We start from the raw sequence: 14,090 nt of genomic DNA, 5'->3' as shown, positions 1-14,090 counted from the left end.
TTTTAACTCAAATAGTACTAGGTCAGGTGAGGTTAATTAAGTTAGGAAAAAGTTCCATTTTTATACCTAAGTTGTTTAAGGTTTTGTTATTTAAACCTCAATAGTATGAGGTCCGGTTAGGTTTTTTAGTTAGAGCCCCAGGAGTAATAGTCGTATTAGGTTAGGTTTGGTTATTTGATCCCCAGTAGTATTAGGTCTGCTTATTTTTTGTTGTTTGAACCCCAATACTAATCGTCAGCTTAGCTATTGTTATTTGAACCCCAATAGTATATAAATTATAATAGGGTTTTTTGCTTGAACTCCAATAATATTAGGTCAGGTTAGGTTAGGTTAGCGTATGATGATAGAGTTTTAAGGTAAACTTAACGGTTAAGAATTGAACAAGACTCAAGTTAAACTGCTATTTCCCAAAACTCCAGTAGCTATTTCTAAAATAGCAGTTCTGAAGAACGCCGCTTTATTGCAATCGCGGTTGCTATTTCGGGAAGTGCTTTACTGGGAAATGCTGATTCAAGGAACAGCCATTTCTCAAATATATTATTTTATACCTTTTTTGAATTTTAAAATTTATTTTGAATGATCTTCGAGAGACCATGGAAAATAACAAATACATAAATAAAGTTAAAAATAGAAATAAAGTTAAAAATATAAACTAAATCGTCTGTTTCTTAAAGGTAAATTAACAACAGTCCAGCTGCCGAAACGTTTGTAGACATTGGAAGTTCAATAAGCGAAAAACGAGCTACATCGATTTTTCGTATTTTGCAAATAAAATTAAACAATTCATTCAACACTTGCCTTACTAAGCACCACAATTTCAATTCTGTGAAATATGAGCAACGATACTCTCAACGTTGTAATTTATCAGGTTGGATTTCATCATTATTGATAAGTTTTTGGGAATAAAATCAGAACCATTTATTGGTCAATAATATGTTGGCTGGCGATATCGAGAATTTGGTTCAATTTTTGATTGAGTAGAATTCTTAAAAGTAATGGTTGCTTTCGAAGCTTTAAAGGAGAATTTTAAGCATTTAGAGGGTCTGTTCACAAATTACGTAACGCGGATCCCGGGGAGAGGGGTTTAAGTATGTGTTTCTAAATTATACATGGGGTGGGGAGAGGCTATTGAATACGTTACGTAATTAGTCGTATTTTAGTACATAGCACCTTTGCAGTATATACACCTATTTCTCATAGCGGCCAATCTAACAATCTTAATTTTTTTCTTGTTATAGTTTTAACTGCTGCTATATCATAGTTTTATTCTTTCATGTACTAGATAGAGCCTTTTATCCTCTGCGAGTGGCGTATAAATCATATTAAAGAAAATAAATAATACTAATTATATTTATTAAGATAATTTTGTTTCTCATCTCAAAATTAATACAAAAAGAGTTAAAAAGCAGTCTGTGCTTGACTGTGTGTGTGCGTCCGATAGGAGTTCGCCTGGTGATGCGTAAAGGTATATTCTTATTGCGCTGGATTCAATTAGATCGAATCCCGCCAATGTTTTAATGAATTTAGCCCAACCGCGGGTTTGGTATTTACAATTGAAACAACGCTATTTGTCGAATTTAGCCAACCCGAAAATACTATGTAGTTTAATTTCTATTAATGTAGTTTTTCAGTGAAAGTGTTTTAAATACATTTTTACTGCCTTGGAAACGCCATTATTTGACGACTGGCTAGGTTAGGTTTAATGGTTTGTTATGAGGACGTCTGTTCCTCTTTGGAGCGGTTATTCACTTCAAGTACAGTAAAAGGGCTGGCTTAAAAAAATTTCATAATGAATTTAGCATAAAAAATTAATCAATATTTGCAATTGGTTTTATTATGTCATATTTTACTGATATATTATTATTTCGATCTTATAATTCAGAAAATGTTTGGATCTAGTCTTCATTTTATGTAGGCCTTAAATTGTTTTAAGTTAAATTAATTTATTTAAAGTCCATTAGGAAAAAGTGCGGGTTTTTCGGTGCAATGGGATTGTCCCATTGGACAGAATCGTAAATCCGCCAAAGTGAGAGTTTTCGGTTGAATGGGACTGAGTTCGGTTGATAGGGATTCGGATCAATAGTACAGAAGCATATGTAAATACATCCTACAAAACCTTATTATTTTTCATAATATAAAATGAATATATGAAAATATTTTACGTAATTTCGATGCCTTTAGTAGTTATAAACCTCTGTTTCATTCTAATATTCCAAGAACTTTTTATATCATTATTTGAACTGGCTTCTTATATATTACTTAAGCTATATATCTATTCTACAGGGCCGGTAGGCCCTTGTAGATATGACTTGATACCGTTTTGTAACGTTAAAGTAATATTCACCCGCTTTTGCTAATTTCCTATGGAGATTAACATGGGTTTTTCTTGATTTTTTCCCCACCGATAACTTAAAAACTACAGCGAAGATACTTTTCGGAATTATCTTAAATTAACAATTAAGTATTCAGGGTGTGCTATCGGCCAGCTTGATCAAAACAATTAAGTCTAAGTATGTTAATTTTAGTTAATTACAGAAGTACGGCTTTGACCATCGTGATTGGACATAATAATTAGCTAGATCTCTTGGAAAACTCAGTGGTATTACGTATCTGTAGTGTGGTGGTTATCACGTCCGCTTCACACGCGGAAGGTCCCAGGTTCGAGCCCTGGTAGATACATGTATTGACCATCGTGATTGGACATAAGAATTAGTTAGATCTCTTGGAAAACTCAGTGCTACCACGTATCTATGGTGCAGTGGTTATCACGTCCGCTTCACACGCGGAAGGTCCCAGGTTCAAGCCCTGGTAGATACATGTTTTGACCATCGTGATTGGGCGCTTGAATTAGCTAGATCTCTTGGAAAACTCAGTATTACCACGTATCTTTGGTGTAGTGGTTATCACGTCCGCTTCACACACGGAAAGTCCCAGGTTCGAGCCCAGGTAGATACATGTTTTAACCATCGTGATTGGACATAATAATTAGTTAGATCTCTTGGAAAACTTAGACTTACCACGTGTCTGTGGTGTAGTGGTTATAATAAATATTTAACAATTATTTCACTTCACTTGGTTTAATAATGTGACATAGGTAGCATACTTTTTCCTTACTTTTAAAACCATTAAACTAAGTAATATTAGAAGTTCAACAGATTGTAAAAAAAAGATGTTAAAAGCCACTGTGAATGGTGCTTAAATGATTAATATTTCCTTAATACTTCCAAATAATATTAGTAAATGGCGTGAATTGATCATAGAAATGGGGTAAAGTACACCCTAAATGATGTCTTTTTTGGCACTGGAAAAAACAGCATATATGGTGTTTGAATGCACCATTATATTTTAGAGTGCAAATGTATGACGGTAAAGCAAACATAATTATTCAAAATTTAATTACAGTAAGACTGAAGTGCAGATATTATATAAAAACGTCTTGGTTTGGACCAAGGCCAAAAAAACAAACGATATGTGTGAGTTTTATCAATTGACTGAAGTTTCAGATATTGAACTTTTTTCTAGTTATTTTTATCCACTCAATCCTTAATCAATATTTAATTCAATCAACTGATTTTACTGTTAATCGATCTAGTCCCTCTAAATTAATTGAAAAAATTACATATCTACGCTTTTTCAAGAACAATTAATTTCATGAAAAAATGTTTTCGGAAAATGTAATTGTTCTTGAAAAAGCGTAGATATGTAATTTTTTCAATTAATTTAGAGGGACTAGATCGATTAACAGTAAAATCAGTTGATTGAATTAAATATTGATTAAGGATTGAGTGGATAAAAATAACTAGAAAAAAATTTCAATATCTGGAACTTCAGTCAATTTATAAACCTCACACATATCGTTTGTTTTTTTGGCCTTGGTCCAAACCAAGACGTTTTTATATAATCTGTATATAGTATAAACCATGCTTTAGAGATTACAAAGTCGCCAAGGCTTAGATTCAGTCGTTCAAACCATGTTTTAAATGTTAATAGGCCTGGTGAACCAAAAAGTAAACAATTGAGGCCCTAAGTGAAATAAAAATATGAATTTGTTTTCGTGACTGTAATGAAGACACATTAACGGTTCAAGTTTAGATTTAAAATAAAAGGAAGCGTCATGGTGGCAATGAGATCAGTGAAACGTTTGATCGTAATTGGGTTATAGCCTCGGTGTTTTCATTCATTACATTATGGTGCGCATTCACTTTAAGAACGTCAGCACAAACCAAATTTGGCGTTATAGAACGTTAACAGTCATGATGGTGAACTAAGAATATCGTTGAAATGAAACGAAAGGAAAGTTTTTATACGGAAAAGGGGGGGTAGTTTGGATCATAGAGAGTATACAGTTGAGGCGCGAACAATTGGGCCTTTACAAACACATAAAGGTAATATCTTTCCAAAAATTTATGGTTTTCATTTCATGTTTTTCCCTATTGACTGATTTCCATGTGTACAAGACTTATCCACATTGGATGTAAAATGTCGTCTGTTTAGTCGAGAAGATTCGAATACTGCTTTAATAATTCATAAATTTTAACTTCTGCAATAGTTGGTTATAAAAAATAACACTTGTGGTCTAGGCCATGTTGTTGGAATGTCTCTAAGTCAGGTGGTATAGTCCCATTGGACCGAAACCGCTTTTTGGTTTTTTATGGAGAATATATTTAAATTTCTAGCCCAATGGCGGGTTTCTGCTGAATGGGAATTTATTTGAAAGAATTAGTTAATTAAATGTCTGTGAGGATTTCGAATCACCGCAGCAGCATGGTAGAATATCAGGCTTTTAATTTAGAGGCTCGGGTTCAAACCCAGGGAAGGAAATTGTAAGATTGGTTAGGTTTGGTTAGGTTCGGTTAGGTTATTATCCTATTAATTAGCTGCCACCTTTTCCAAAACATTCTCCTACTAATTAGCTGCTACCTTTTCCAAAATATTCTCCTAATAGTAAGCTGCCACCTTTTCCATAACAATGGTTCCAATAATTAGTTGCCACCTTTTCCTAAACATTCTCCTACTAATGAGCTGCCACCTTTTCCAGAACAATGCAATTCCCTCCACTATCAATCACTCTTAAAATTAAATTTTGCATTTTAAACGTCAATATATATATATACAACGAAAACTGTAGGGTAAAAAAAATTCCTTAAAAAAAGTGACAACGTTAGCTTTTTAAATTTTGATATATATTTTCCCAAAACCGCGCATTTGGGCTGTTTTCGGTTGAATGGGAAACGCGTTCGGTCGAATGGGACACAAGGAGTCAGGTGACCTAGATGTATTGTAGGGTAGAATTTCCGTTTCCAAAAAATATTTAGGGGCCAGTAGCTTAGATCAGTCCAAGCTTTGGAGTGTGCCACAGCAAGCAAAAAATCTAGTCTTTTATAAATTAATTTTAATATTAAATTGAGCACTGATTTACATTAATTATCTTATTTTAATTTTAAAATGAATGTGTATAAACTTTGCTTGACAAGGCTTCACGGTTTTGTACCGTCGCACGATCACGAAAAGCAGAGAATCTTCTAGCATCGGTTCTGAACCGGAAATGAGAATAGTCCACTCGCCCATGCTTGATACTCGAGCAGCCAACGTGATCGATTAGACTATGCATTAAAGAAATCGTAGTCTTTCATTCGCTCTGGCGAGATTACTTAGTAAATGACGTTGAGGGCAACATTTTCTCCATAAGCTCCTCCTATTTTATAAAACCCTCTATGTTTTATCCAAAAAAAGAGAGAAATAATTCCATATATAGGTAAATAAGTTTATATTATTTTGGATTTCTTAACTGAGGTATTTATGTGCAAAAAAGAGCCTTTTTACGTCATCGAGTAACGTACGTCACGGAGAGGCTCTGTTCTCGACTTGACGGTCTGTGTATCTGACTGTTGATACACCCCAGGGGATCGCGTTCGCATTTTGTAAATCAGGGCAAACATGTTCTCAATTTCCGGACTAAATTCACAGTTCACAGAAATCTGTAAAAATTGCATTCCATTTAAGTTCCATAGCGCAGTTACACTGGCCACTGTTCCATTATCTGTCATCACCAATCTGTTTAACAACAACACCTTACGGTCTTTGTCTATCCGACAAACACACCAGTCTTTCTTTACTGGCTTCAAAACACCACCATCTTTGATCTTTGTCTACCCCAGACACCAGGCTGTATTTACTAGCTTGGAGACGCTGTTCTATGACTGTGATTCGACCCTGGCAGTTGTTATTAGCGTTGTAAGTGACTACGAAGAGTCTGATCACTATCCTCTCCTCGTATTCCAGTTATGCTTACATAAGAAAAATAAAGTAAAAGCGCAATACATTGAACTTTCTAACTGAGCAAGGCCAATTATATTGGGATTTGATAAAGTTTGCAGCCACTATTGATACTAATTTTAGGCATTTCATGGAAACATAACCCATATATAAAACGAATGCTTTCCCAAAATCGACGTGTTTTGAGAGGACTTTACAAAATTGGATTAACAGTACCATGAAGCGAGCCATTAAAATTAACGAAAAACAAAGTATGCTGGACCTAAAAACAGTTTCCGCGGCTAGCAGAGAACACTACCAACAAGCAAGCAACCCCTGCAATAATCTTACCTGACTCTCATATTTAAAGACTCCCTCCTACAGATGCAATCCCAGTTGGGAAAATCAAAATATTACTCCTCCGAGTCGAGAGGAGAGCTATACTTAAAACTTATTTACCTAGATTTGCAATTATTGCTCTTTATTAATAAGCGATTAAAGAAGCTACAATTAATGAATTATGAAAGCATTAAAAAAACTTTGAAGATATTTATTAAACAGACAACATTCTTCCACCAATTAAGTATATGTCTTGTACAGAAGGCAGGCAGGCAGTGGCATAAAAGAGGAAATGACCAGCTTAAATTTAAGCGAGATATTCTCGAATTCAAGTGTCTACTCCGCAACTATATGATCCTCTATGTTCGCCTGTGCAAATTCTCCTAAGTTCTCATACGCTTTTTTGTGAACATAAACTTTGATTCTAATCTATATTATATTATATTATATTAATATTTAAATTAATATATATCATTTTATTTAAATTAATATATATCATTTTATTTAAATTAATATATATCATTTTCTTTAAATTTATATATATCATTTTATTTAAATTTATATATATCATTTTATTTATACTAATATATATCATTTTATTTATATTAATATATAATTTTATTTTGTACTAATATATATAATTTTATTTATATTAATATATATCATTTTATTTATATTAATATATATCATTTTATTTATATTAATATATATCATTTTATTTATATTAATATATATCATTTTATTTATATTAATATTCTATCCTATTATTTTTTATTATACTATTAAAATGTATTTTAAATTATATTAGTTTCCCAGCTTAATAGAACTAAATGAAGATACCCAAGAAGTCTCTGGATTACTTATGGGCATAGTAAGAATTTTTACAGACATGATTAAAAACAGACTTGGGTAAAAACATGGTTTTTTTAAATATTTCTTTAAATAATAATTAATTGCGAGTTCGCGAGTGAACTTTTAAAGATATGAAGTATCATCATCTTTTTTTAGATGGAAGATTCAGTTTAACGCTTCAGAAGTTACAAAGGTGGAAACTATGCTTGGACGTTTAGCCAATAACGTAAGCATAATTTATGTAGCTCCCGCCAGAGAGACAGAAGCATCGTAGGCTTGTGAAGTGGGCATTATCTATATCCATATAAATTAAAGTCCTGACTGACTGATATTCAAGGGCCAGCCCAAACCGCTTAACCTAGAAGGCTAAACTTTTGCAAGAACGTTACTCATAAGTAGTAGGCGCGTACTAAAAAAAATTTTCCAATCCGACATCTAAATAAATGGTGACCAGAAATGTAAAAAGTCTTCTCCATGCAACAAAGTCCGCGCTTTTCTACCGATTCAGACGGGCTGACGGGCAACGCCGAGTGCCTTCGCTCCTAGGGTGCTACAAAAATATTAGTCATCAGTAAAGCCTACCCATACTTTATATCATTTTGATGGAAGTTCTTATTGCACGCGAGCGACTCCGCGAGTAAAAGCTAGTTGATCAATAACCGTTAAGCGTACAAACGTTTTTCGAAACCACACTACATAGCCATCCGTTTGACCCCCTTCTTTGGACTGTTAATTCTAGTGACTTTTCCTCGAATTAAACCCTACTCGTTCTCAACCAAATAGAGGCGCTAGAGATAATAAAATAGTTTTAGGTTTAAAGCAATTCTTGCAATAGTGTGTGTCAAATTGAAGGGTTCTTATAACAGAAATGACCATTTCAACCTCAAAAGTTTCAGTTTTATGTTTAGCTACAATATTTGTTTAAATATACTTAATTCAAAGGTTTCCGATATTGGAATGATATTTTGTATGCCAATTCCGTCATATTTCAACGTCATTGAGTTTTCGAATGCCATGGGTGTCGAGTCAACACATCTTTTTACGGGATCACCTATATCGAAGGAAAAGCGATATTTCGACATATTTCGGTCTTTCAGCAGGGGAGTAAGATTTTAAATCATGTCGAATAATATAGAGAACGTTTAGGACAACATTTCACGAAAAAATTAACCTTATTCAAATAGTAATTTTTTACCCTCAGTCCAATAATTTATCTAATAATCTTTGAATTGCTAAGTTGTCCTATTTGACTGAAGCAACGTTTTTTTTCGCGGCAATGACTCTTCGACTGAAGCCGCAGCAATCCTTTGTTTTTCAGGTTTGGATATCAATATTTTTAGCGCTATTAATAACACCATTTGTGCTTGCTGCGTCGTTAGCATTATATTTAAAACAGTCACGGTCATTTAAATCATTATACTTCAAATACTTGAAATGTATTTTGAAGGACACAATTAATGTGGGAAGTAAGTTACGCCAAGAATTAATACGTGAATACAAAATCTTCAATTTTTATTGGAATTTAGATGATGTTTCAATTTTTCGAAACAACACTCTTCGGCTATTCTGGGCTTTTTGGATACTTGCAATTTTTAACATATCCATGTCCTTTACTGATCTGCTGCTATCTAAAATAACAGTACCGGATCGCGTATCGTACGTTGAAGATATCTTAGACATTCTCAAAGTTCCCAATCTTGAACTATATGATGGTAGAGTTCCAGAAGAAGAATGGGTAAGTTTAATTATTCTTTTAAAACATTTGCCTGAAGAGAAGCATAAACAATTTGTAATTAAAAAGTCCTCCATGCATAACTAAAAGTTAAATGTGAAAAATTATGACACATGACCTTTTTTACAAGATTCGAAACTGTATTCTCATCTTGCTAATATTCTGCATTTAACTAACGTTACATTATTTTTTAACTTTAGTTTGTTCAAATTAAGTCAGAAGTGTTGCCAAGGAAGAAAAATGTTCACGAATTATATAAATTGGAAAACCAAGTTGATAGTTTGTCTTGCTTAGAAGATAACCTGGAAAAGCTGCCAGTATGCTATCTTCATTACAAAACGATGGTCCAGATATATGTTTATCTATTAGAGCTATCTTAAAAAACAAGAAAATACATATATGTTTCGAAAAACCCGTATGGATCCATCACGGCACACGTTCCATTTCGTAAATATCTACATCCCGAAGCGCGGAAGATATTAAAACATATGTAAGTATTCAAACCATGGCGACTTCCATATTGACTGCGAAAGAGGTGAAGTTGAAACTCAGTAGCTTGACTAGAATGGCTTTAAGGATTTTGGGTTTAAACAAGCCTCAATATTTTTAAACGGAGGCGCGAAACGTAGCTAAAGGGAATTTCCATCTCCTAAGGCTGCAACTTAGAGAAACATTTAAACCTTTTGATTTATGGGATTAAAAATATGGACAACAAAATGTAGGTTTTAAGGTGGGTTATGGTTGTAAAAATAATAAGGTATTAGCCAAATTTCAATTAAATATTGATTTTCATATTGACTTTTTAGTTTAGACTTTAATGGCACAATACCTCCAGACACTAAATTAAACTTAACTCTCGCATCCTTAACGTGTTCGATCGATAATAAAATCTTCGATTCAAGATCTATGAAAATTATAGATAGGACCCTGGTCTATTATTGAGCACGCGCAAGATCCCTCATTCAGCATCCCTCATGACTTAGTATCATAATTCAAGTCACTTTTCCTCATTAAAATTATCAACGAAAGCAACGAGGGGTAGAGTTAACAGAAACGAATATAATGAGCTAAAGGTTTACATGTCTTTATAGAAAACGGTTACAGAGCGAGGCTAGCTCGCGTTAGAAAAAGTAACTAATTCTAGGAAATAAATGCATTACCAGGAAAATCAGGCGATTGAATTAAATTCTAAAGAGTAGTAAAATACGGATTGTGTTTAAATTTCATTAGAAAAATAATATCCGCGCTACAGTCAACTGGAAAAACTCTTATCGTTTCGATTTTTAGGCTTGTGCAAACCAAGTCTTTTTAATATAATATCAGAGAGGTGAAGCAACGATGCATGCGGGCCAACACGCTCTGAGCCGTTACGGTTGTACTACTTTGGGAATCTCATCTGACCTAATGCTATTCGGGTTTCAAAAAGAGATCTAGAGTCACAGTATCCTTGCATAAAAATTGGAAAAAGCACAAAGCCCTGGTCTATTCTTGAGCTTGCGAGCGTCCATCATATTCTACAGACAAGGACCGATTATCCAGTTTAGCCTCCGTCCCTTTAAACGACTTATTTTATTTTTAACCATAGTATTGTTCTGTTTATGAAATATCCGCCACCAGTATAGCAATATACAAGAAATACCCCGCTCTGCCGTTTTATAAAGTGTGGTAAAATTCTTTTGACCCAGACTTACAGAAAGAATGATAGGCTTATGGTTTCGAATTAGTAAAATTATAAGACCAAAATGTTAAACTTAAATATGAAAATTTTTACAATTGTAGAACAAACGTACTCTTCAGTTCCGGAATGTTTTATAAAAGTTTAGACAAAATTCGTTACGGGGCAAGAAACGCTTTTGTTGAACCACCTAAAGCCTTCGAGGATGGGGAAACTGCGATGAAGATGGACATGCTAGTCTTGCCGTTCTTGATTCTGCTAACTGGATACTTTTTTTCGTCAGTACAGATCATCCTAACATTGAAGAAGTTAATTGGTTCAAGATTCTAAAAAGACTTGGTGGTGTCGTACCGACGATGTTTCAATCGTCTAGCTTGCGGCGAGTTAAAATTATTACAAAACTTATAATTTCTTCTGCAAGCCTAATATAATCACCCATTTAATTTCCTTCGATTTGATTTTGTGCTTCATGATACAAAACTTTACTTGAATATTGATTTTAAGTTATAGCCTGTCTATTTAAGTTTAAAGCCTGACTGACTAACTGTCAGTAATTAATGATCAACGCGCAGCCCAAACCACTTTACCCAGAAGGCTGAAAATTTGCATAGACCTTATACTCTTAAGTACTAAGATAGAGTTTTCCATACTCTTAAGTACTAAGATAGAGTTTTCCATACTCTTAAGTACTAAGATAGAGTTTTCCATACTCTTAAGTACTAAGAAAGAGTTTTCCATACTCTTAAGTACTAAGATAGATTTTTCCAGTACAAAGCCTGCGGCCCAATATCCTAAGCAATGGTCTTATCTGTTTTCGGCTTCAATTTGCCGAAATTTTCATACTCAGATACCCCTAGAGCCCATTAAACCAGGCTGTCGTATTGTAACTGCAGTAGTTGCCTTAAGTCTTAGCTAATTCGCAGATATAAAGATCTGTAATATTTCTAGAATTAAGAGGCTAAGGCTAAAACTAAACATATGCCTTGAAGTTTCACTAATGGCTTTTATATTATCAAATAATAAAAGGAGCAACTTGTTCATCAAGTTTCAAAAATGATTGGATATGAATCCAATTGTAAAGTAGATTTAGGAAACCCTAGATCTTTAACTAGCATGACCTGCTTGTAATGAATCATGACTGAGGATTGCCTAATAGAATACCCCTATATCACACCAAGTCCCAAAAACGGTCGGAATAGAGTCTAAGCAGTTGGTTTGGAGAGGAAAACGTTTGAATTTCGTTCGAGGCAAAAAAGAGTTGTTGGCCGGCAGAAGTTTTTTGGATCCTTCTTTGTTGTAGTTTTGACTCTAATTAGCTTAATAAAAAATGTCTTAGTGGACGAAGACCAGAAAAAGTATACGATAAGAGATGAAAATTGAATGACCGAAATTTTTCAGTTTAAACACATGATTATAAAACATCAATTATTTCAAAAAAATACTTATCGTCGTTTTTTTACCAAAATTAAACTCAAATTGTTTTTTAAAGAGCACGTGCAAAGACAGATTATTCAAACTATATTGTTTTTGGTTTTAAAAGTGTTTGCACGAGAGAATAAGCAGACAGACAGACTGCCTTTACGTAGCCCCATTTGTTGTCCCCCTCCTATTCTATATATCTCTTTACTCTAGATGGTACCGTGCCTGAAGGGGGAAAATATGGTTGGGGGATTGATGACGTCACGTATCACGTGATGTTGTTGGCGAGAATTTTGAATTTATTTTTCGTGTATTGGTATGACGTCACATGACTTGTCGATGGTGACGACAGTCAGAGTCCCGTAGATCTAGTGGTATTATTTTGGTATATATTTAGGATATTGTGTACATTTAGTGGATGATTTCTTGGTGATTCTATAGGTTCAGTAGACCCTTTCTACACCATCCTGTAATGCTATTCTCTGTATGATTTTGAGGTCTACATGTATGCTTATGTTATTCTTATATTAAAGAACAAGTTTTAATTGAGATATGGTTTACATTGCAAAATACATTTACAAATTAAGCTACGACGCGGTTCTAGGTGTACTCATGTTTTGTATTGTTATTATTATGTGTATCTTTAGGATATTGTGTACATTTAGGATATGATTTATTGGTAATTCTATAGGTTCAAGTAAACCCTTTCTACACACACCCTTCCCGTAATGTTGTTCTTTGTATGATTTTAAGGTCTCCATGTATGCTTATGTCATACTAAAGAACCAGTTTTAATTGCGATAAGGTTTACGTAGTTTATTGAAATTTAAGCTACGACGCGGTTCTACGGTAAGGGTGTACTACTTTTGTGTATTGGTTATCAAGTTACTGGGTTAGAACAATAGTACATTTTAATACCATAAAAGGAAATTACGGCAGTTTTTACACTATTCGGTAGCCGATAATTAGTTAAAATGAACAAATATTACTAAAAAACTTCACGAGAAAATTAGATTCACATAATACGATTTGGTAGTTGATAAGTAGATAAAATGCAAAAAATTATTAAAAATGTCGGTACTACGAATATATTACGAAATTCTTGGTACTACAAATAATACACGGTACTACGAATATACTTCCAGATATTTCACGATAATTAATCATACTACGAATATACTTCCAGATATTACACCGAAATTCCTAATACTACGAATATACTTCTAAATATTACTGGATACTTCGAAATTACTCAATATTTGGAGTATTTTTCCAACTTCAAATATTACACTATATACTACGAATCTATTTATTTTTTCAACCAATTATTTCCAATATTACACTTACTCTGAAGGTACTACACATTAAAAAACTTAATTGAATGCGTTATAGTTTTCTAGATAATTCTAAACTATGCGTTATTATAATTTACTTTGCAAGTTGAAATAACTGATGTATTAATTACACTTAATAGTTGCAATAGTACTTCCATCTTAGGTACGTACTATCTTGGTAAACCTTTTCTATATTATTGTAGAATAGTAATTGAAAGCTTTGTTTTTGGATGTCTTAGAAAAACTGATGGTTCGTCGATCACGTTTTTATAGAAATGTTGGCTTTTATTCTCAGGCACTCAAGGACTCATAATTATAACAATTATAATTAAGAGTTATACGAGGCAAATCATTCATCTGATTAACTTAAAAACCAACCCTTAAGCTACCCTGCTCCATATTTCATAGCTTTGGTTTAGACTGAGTTTGTGGTTAGATTAGCCGTGAATATTAACCCTGATGAGGTTTAGATTAGAGCTTGCCT

At 33.5% G+C, this 14,090-nt stretch overlaps 2 non-coding genes across 2 annotated transcripts; both read left to right on the top strand.

Moving 5' to 3' along the window:
• Nucleotides 1-2,606: 2,606 nt before the first annotated feature.
• Nucleotides 2,607-2,679, top strand: TRNAV-CAC (transfer RNA valine (anticodon CAC)). The gene has a single exon. It is a non-coding gene; the product is annotated as a tRNA-Val (tRNA).
• A 65-nt stretch (nucleotides 2,680-2,744) lies between these two features.
• On the top strand, nucleotides 2,745-2,817 carry TRNAV-CAC (transfer RNA valine (anticodon CAC)). Its single transcript has one exon. It is a non-coding gene; the product is annotated as a tRNA-Val (tRNA).
• The last annotated feature ends 11,273 nt before the right edge of the window (nucleotides 2,818-14,090 follow it).

Source organism: Phalangium opilio, unplaced genomic scaffold, assembly GCF_054372755.1.
Source record: "Phalangium opilio isolate 3A_F unplaced genomic scaffold, DU_Popi_V2 ptg000026l_1, whole genome shotgun sequence".
Lineage (NCBI taxonomy): Eukaryota > Metazoa > Arthropoda > Arachnida > Opiliones > Phalangiidae > Phalangium > Phalangium opilio.
Note: the sequence above shows the minus strand (reverse complement) of the source record. Positions and strands in the feature narration are given on the sequence as shown.